Consider the following 7517-nt stretch of genomic DNA (forward strand, 5'->3'; position numbering starts at 1 on the left):
TTATTTTGAGAAATACAAAGCAGAGGCAACAATGTTTTTCTGTTTCCAACAACAAAAGAGGTCTAGAAAGGCACGTTTTATTAGCGTTCCAAATAAGCGATTGATTGTTTGTTGTTGGTTGATGTGCAAGTGTTTAAGAAGAAAAAAATTAACTACCTATTAACTATTAAACTTTCCAATACTCGAACTTTCAGCGTTTACTCACGAAATTATTCGCGCAATATTTAACAAATTAAAAATACGGTAAAATGTAATGTAAAAAAACAGCGCTAGTTTAGGTTAGTCTGTTTACGTGTTTTTCTTCTCTACCTGCTTTTAGTCAATAGTTTTGTCACGCTCAATTAAACAAATCTTAAAATGTTTGTTTGGTGTGTGTAAAATGCTTTTATTGAATTAGTTATGAGCTTTTGGGCTGTTACTTTTTTAACCAAACTTGCAGAGTTTTATGCGGAAGTAGGGCAACATTAAATAATTCAAATAAAATTTTGATTATTTACTGTGCGAATATTTGGAAACATTTATAAATCTCATCCAAAACTGTTCCGGCTTCATTCTGTTAGAAATCCTGAAGAATGAATCCTGAAGAAAGGCGCTCTTCAATATTTCATCTATATGTTTATGGGATAAATTCAATAAATTACGAGCATGATGATTTTTGTAATTAAACAACTTCAGTCAAGTTTACATACAAGGAGTCCGAAGAGACTGAAAACGCCTGAGAACATCGAGAAATACGAGAAAATCGAGAAATGGGAGTCGAATTTGTGGCTGCGGCACGGGCAACTATAAAATCGTAAATACAAATTCGCACTTTTTTGCAAATACAGGGCGATTCAAAATTGGCGTCATCGTGTCATGTCAACAGATGGATAGTTTTTGCAATAATAACAATAATTTGTCGAACTGTGACTTACTTTCAATTTCTTTTCACGAATTTGAGGATCTGCGATTAGTTCAGGGGAAATGCTACAGTAACATAGCAGAAGCTGAAAGAACTCAGGCCAACAAAGGGCGAGAAGAGTGGTTCCAGGAAGATAGTGGACGACAATAGATGTTCGGGTTCCAGACATAGAGGAACAAGTATTGGACATAATTGCAGAAGAGCCTTCCAGGAGTACTTGAAGCATTGCAGAACAAATGCACTTTCCCAGGCTCCAAATAAGTACCAGCTACATTCCTACCACGTATCTAAGATCACATTAAACCAATGGATTACTGAACACCGGTATAAATTGAGCAGGAGTTAATTAACCGAATACGAAAAGCTGTTCGGGAAGAGTGCATAATAAGGCGATTACGCAGGCACTTGTTTGGAGTTACAGACTCAAATGTATGTTTTTGTAATTTGTAAACAAATTAATAATTCGAGGTTATGAGTTTCGAAATAGGTTCCGTCATTCAACGATTCTTGTTGAATTTACCGTTTATCCTTGTCCATCTTATTGTCACTTTCTCTATTTATGCATGGTGACCGGAGTTTTAAATAATTACGAAGGAAGAGGTATTTAGGTACTGTTAATCAGGCAGATTACCTTGAAAAACATTGTTGTCGTTTTTCTAATATAGTTTTTTGCAAATTTCTCAGTTTTTAATAACAATTATTTTCATTTACTATTTTTTCTGTACTCCTGAAACACCGCCAGACAACACTTCCAGAGGAATGATGCAAATTTTGAATCACCCTGTATAGTATTTTTTGAAAAATTCCAGCGTGTTCGTACTTTTTAGACATCTGAAACAATCGTTTTTATAAAAAATTCTACTGTAAGACTGTCTAAGAAATCAATAAATTCGTTGGAAGTATATGAATTTATACCCGCTGCAACGTCTGCTCTGACCACTGTAAAGCGAGTCGGGTTGTTGAATGGGAGAATTCATGAATAAAATTACCTAAGCATTTTTATTCACAAATTGCTTAAAATAGATTCATGGTATTTAAGAATGGGAGACAAAATTAATTGCAGGAACAGCACGGGGATGACTGTGCTGGACTTTCATTCCGGTCAATCTGGTCAATTCGCAACGATAATTATCAGTAGCTTATATGATATGATTATTACGTCCGTTACATTAAATAAAATATATATTCAAATAATTAATAGAATATAAATTAAAAGCTGATACTCAAAAATATATTTACTACCAAAAACGAGTAAATATTTTATGGTGTGTACGTGATAAACATGCCAAATGCCCGATAAGTGGTGCGTTGTAATTGATAAGCCTTACGAAATTTCATTTATAAGACAGAATTATTAGACACAATTTGGGTGATTTTCTCAAGTACCTACAGCTTATGTGTATTCAAGCAGGTAGTCAGCGTGGTGCCAGTGAAACTGGATAAATTATTAACGAATTTCTTGAATAATTCTACGCATTTTAAGCCCAAAAACGATGTGTTGTTTGCTACCATTCCATATTTCACTGTTTTTTTTTATATTAATATAATTTTCTTTTAGTTTGCTAGTGTTTTACGTTCAGGGACAAGCAATTTATCAAAAAAATCTCAAAATGAGCGTTACTGAACTCCTATACTTTTGCTTAAAATATATGAAAATATATTTTTTCTGATTTCAAAAATGGTCTTCAATGTCTTATCAGTTGGGTCATTTAAACTGCTACATTTTAATTTTGAAGTTTGAGGAATTTAAAATATATTTTATTATCCATGTTTTTTCAAAAAATGTTTTTGTCACTTTGTTTCATATTTAAATATGTATGCGCAAATTTGATATTTCAGCTTCATTACTCAGTCTGGATCAAAAACTTAAGTGAAAGATCAAATAAATATTGATCGAAAACCTCGCATTGAGAGTGCGGAAAATTTGATTTATATTTTTCTGGAGGTATGTAAAATTTGCCTTAAAAATTGGGAAAAAAATAAAATTACCACAAGCACTTTAGTGGAGTTGGAGTAGCAGAAAATATTAGAAGCTATACCAAAATGACGTAGGTATAAAACTTATATTTTGGGTCTCCTCTGTTTAAAACACAAAAGCAGAAAACCCGAAAAACCAAATTTTTACAAAATACCCAAATTCTTTACTAATAGAACACAATCGTGTGTAGTAGCAGTAGGACTTATAAACTTTCATTTATTGAAAAAGTGCATATGGAGTGCACGAAAAATTTTTTACTCGAAAACACTGAGTTGTATTGCAAAATTAACAAAGAGTGTTTAACCACAATTAATAAATTATTATTAATTATTTTTTGTCTTCAGACTTTAGCTCCCGGTCTTTCCTTAAGGAAGCAACTTTCGCATGTAGTTTGACTCGTGAGTTTTCGATCCTCTATGGGCCTCTAAATGCTTTACAGTATATTTTGCCTATATTGACGTTACCAACTATAATTAAAATGCATTAACTTGGAACATAGAAAAGTCACAAGCTCTACCTGAAGTCTGCGTGATTTTAATTTGCCACTTTTTATTCTAATGTTTCGTTTCTTTCTGTACTTTGATTCTTCTGTTTATGAAACCAAAAAAATACTTCTGTAAAAATATTACAATGCTGCTTTTTGATTAGTACTGGAAAATACTATCAATATATGGATTTTTTCGAAAACTTTTGCTATACAGTTAATCTGGGAAATTGCAAGCATATCGAAAGCATTTATGCCACTATTTCAACGAATTTCAGCTTCAATTGAAGCAACTGAGAGTTATTTAGTCAGTATCAAATCTCTCTTATCCATATTTCTGGGAAATAAGATAAATTTTCCAAGGAGTCCAAATTCCAAATTCTTAAAAAGAAAATAACTGTCTAAGATTAGAGTGTGAATGAACAAAGACCAATAACGAGTGTATCAAAATGTTTATTGCGTGTTGAAAAGATTTAACAAACATCAATCAAATTTGAAAAATGAAGAAATTTGATTCAACTCAATAATGTTTCCTCAATAAATGCTCATAATCTTGACCACTTATTACCTGACAAGAGAATAAGGGAAACAGAAAAAGACGAAATAATTAATTTTGACATCTACAGGGTTATTTACGCTATACCGCACGGCAAGTTTGCGGCTAAACCGTTTGATTTTTAAAAAGTATTATTTTAGGAATTGTCCAACGCCTACCGAGCGCACATTTTAAAAATATGTTTGTAATGTACAGGGAAAAATCTTAATTTTGTTAATTTTGGTTATTTATCTTGACCGAGCATAAACATGTTATACATGGCTGAAGAGCACATTTAAAGGGGAATTTAAAAATGCAGAAATTCTATATGGCGCCCACAAGAAAAACAAAAGTTGACTTCGGTCTCATTGAACATCGTGGGCCTATATTATTTTTCACTTTATTTTCAAATTCACGCTCATTTTTTATCTCCATCCTGAAAATTTCGTTATTGTATCTTTTATAATAAACACGATATAAAGGATTTCATAAAACGCACTTTTTTCTTTTTTTCCTGTATATCCGTTGCTATTCCGAGTTCAAAGAAGTTGATATTTATAGGCACTTGATTGCGCAACTTTTTACCCATTTGGTCCACTCTGTATCTGTAACGGTTTCCAATATCCTCATGTACGTCATTTCATACTGGACACACTGTATAGGGTATTTCATTTAGAAGAACACAACTTTGATACTTTTAGGGCCTTTGGGACACTCTGTACATTACAAAAATATTTTTAAAATGTGCACCCGATAAGCGTCTGTGGATTCGTCAAATAATACTTTGCAAAAAACAAACGGGCTAGCCGCAAACGTCCGTGCCATATAGCGTGAATCACCCTGTATATTCCTTTTATTCAATTTTCCGAAACTGTTTTTCAATCTTGCTGATGAGACTTGCACTGCAAATATACGTTCTTGCGTGTTCTGCAAATTTAGGTAATTTAATGCTGGGTTAATTTTAAGCAACATTTTAAATTGCTTTTGAATATACAGAGGGAATAACACTAAAAAAATGTCGATTCTTATGTTATTTGATCTAAGTATGTCTGTAAAGGTTTTGAAAATTTTCGGAAAATTGCTGATTCTCTGCAAGAAAAATTTCTTTGGGCAGTTCTGTGACATTTTGTCGTTTGGCTGGGGAACTTTAACAATTGCTTAAGAATTGGACTTATATTTATAGTCCTGTTTAGGAAAAAAAATAGGGAATGTTCTCATTATTGCCTATTGTATTTTAGAAGCACATAAAAACTACTTGTCTATCTTGAAACTAAATATGCATTAAGATTAATAAAACCCAAACAAAGTTCCTATTTTAAGACCCTTTTAAGTAAATTTTAAAAAAGTACCCGACTTCTTTCAAATTTCAACAGTTTCAGAATCAAATTTGAATAGTGATGAACCAAGTTTCGTGTTTTCTAATTCAGCTCAATTTTTAATTTAACTATTCCAGCTTTGTTGGTATATTGAATTCTAACGGTTCTTGTGGTAAAACCCGAAAGCAAAGTGGGCTCAACCCAGTAATTTACGTCCAAGTCCAACGGGCCCAAATAGTGAAAAATCACCATAAAAACCGATAAGTTAATTCTTTTAGACACCTTTTTCTCCTACGCACAAGTGGGTAGGCACAAGTCGCCCGTTTGTTAATAAAACTTTCTTACATAACAACCCAACTATTTAATTTATAACGTATAGGTGACCAACCTGTTGTCGGTGTTTTTATTCAAACCGTTTCGTTCTTGTAAAGCCTACCCGATCTTGTAGCCATTGGCGGCTGCAATGTTTTTCATTTAGAAAAAAAAACCGTCTCATTTGTATTTAGTAATTGATTGTGCAATCAAGTTTGATACTACACGCAGCTGCCATGTTTAATGATAGTACGCCTATTGACTAGCTTACCCAATATGGCCATAAGCCAGCTCGGTTCATTCACAAAAAATGGGATTTTTTGCATCTGTTTCCGTTTGTAGTACCGGAAGCCGGAAATAGTGGCAGGTTCTAGACGATGGGTCGTAACGTAGGTTCCATTCATAAACCGACATCCCTCAGCAGGGTGCGGCAGATGTCCAATTAAAAATACCGGATCCGGATATATTCTAAGGGTTACTAATTGATGATATACCGGGGCTACGTCGAAATCGAAGCATGTGTTCAAATAACGTTCTTTTTTCAAGAGGGTAAACTATTTTGGACAATTCTTCCATTGCACCTTGGGGGATTGAACTAATGCTTAGCAAGTTCAGTATTTGATTGAAATAAAACGGTTGAAAATCTGGAAATTTAATTGCCCAATTAGTTATCGCTACTTTTCCTCATGGGATGCAGTTTTTTCTGCCTGCCTACAGGTGAAAGCTGATTTATTTTAGCAAATGAAGCTCATTAACTGTATGCTGCTCATGATCAGTTTCTCTAATGTTTTTCACCCACACAGAGAGAATGTGATTTTCCGCCATTTTTACCGCTTATGATAAATTACGGAATTTGCGTGATAAATGTGAGGTTGTTAACACGCTCCTTATTTAACAACCTATATGAGTTAATTTTTAATGCTAGTAGAGTAGGATAGAGTGGTAACATTTCCTCTTAAATCAATTAATCGGACGCGGTTTTCCACAACGTTTACATGGAAGGAATTTTGCATGCAATAATAAATGCTGGTAGCAGTTTTTTCTGGATTTATTAAGCCCAAATAAGCCTGATGTTTCTAAAGTTTATATACAGGGTGTCTCAGAAACAGATACCATAAATATGGAAAATACAAATGTACAGGGTTATTGATTGAACTTTGGCCATCCCGTTTTTGCATCTAATTTGAAATTTAGAGAAAATGTTAAATACAAAAGTTGTAGATATTAACGTCTAGTTCATTTTAAGATAATACCAATTGATACAGGGTGTCTCAAATTCAACTGGCAGACCAAACTTTTTTTAAATGGAATGCCGGACTTTGCATATTCGAACTATCCGCACAATTGTAGACCTATTCGATATAAATGTTCTATAATGAATTCATTGTACGTACTTTCCTGACTGTGTTTCAATTCCAAAATTAAAATCAAATCCTGGGATATTTGGAGTATTGAATACTCCAAATACATGCCAAGGCGTAAAGTAGCAACAACGCTACACATTAAAACTGATGATGGTGGAAAACACCGAAACGTTTTTTTAAATTGATAAATGAACAATAAATGACTGAAGAACCCAGGATTTGATTTTAATTTTGGTCTATAATGAATTTCAACTGTTTTTGAGTTAATAACCACTATTGATTGAACTTTCGCCAGCCCGTTTTATCATCTAATTTTAAATTTAGAGAAAAATATTAAATGCAAAAGTTTTAAATATTATCGTCTAGTTTATTGTAAGATAATACCAATTGGTACAGGGTGTCTGAAACTCAAGTGGCGGTACGAACTTGAACGAACATTGTTTTAAATGAAATTGCGAACTTTTTATTTCATATTCAAAGCACAGTAGAGTCCGGATATAACGAACTTGAAAAATGAACTAAAACTGGTTCGTTATATCTGGAGTTCGCTATAAGCAAATAATAATACAAAAACACGTGATGTATTTATTTCGTTATTTTTACATAGAGTAGTAGAAGTTAGTAGGT

The sequence above is a fragment of the Dendroctonus ponderosae genome, unplaced genomic scaffold (genome assembly GCF_020466585.1).
Source record: "Dendroctonus ponderosae isolate FM_Combo_2020 unplaced genomic scaffold, Dpon_F_20191213v2 Dpon_F_20191213_1, whole genome shotgun sequence".
Classification (NCBI taxonomy): domain Eukaryota; kingdom Metazoa; phylum Arthropoda; class Insecta; order Coleoptera; family Curculionidae; genus Dendroctonus; species Dendroctonus ponderosae.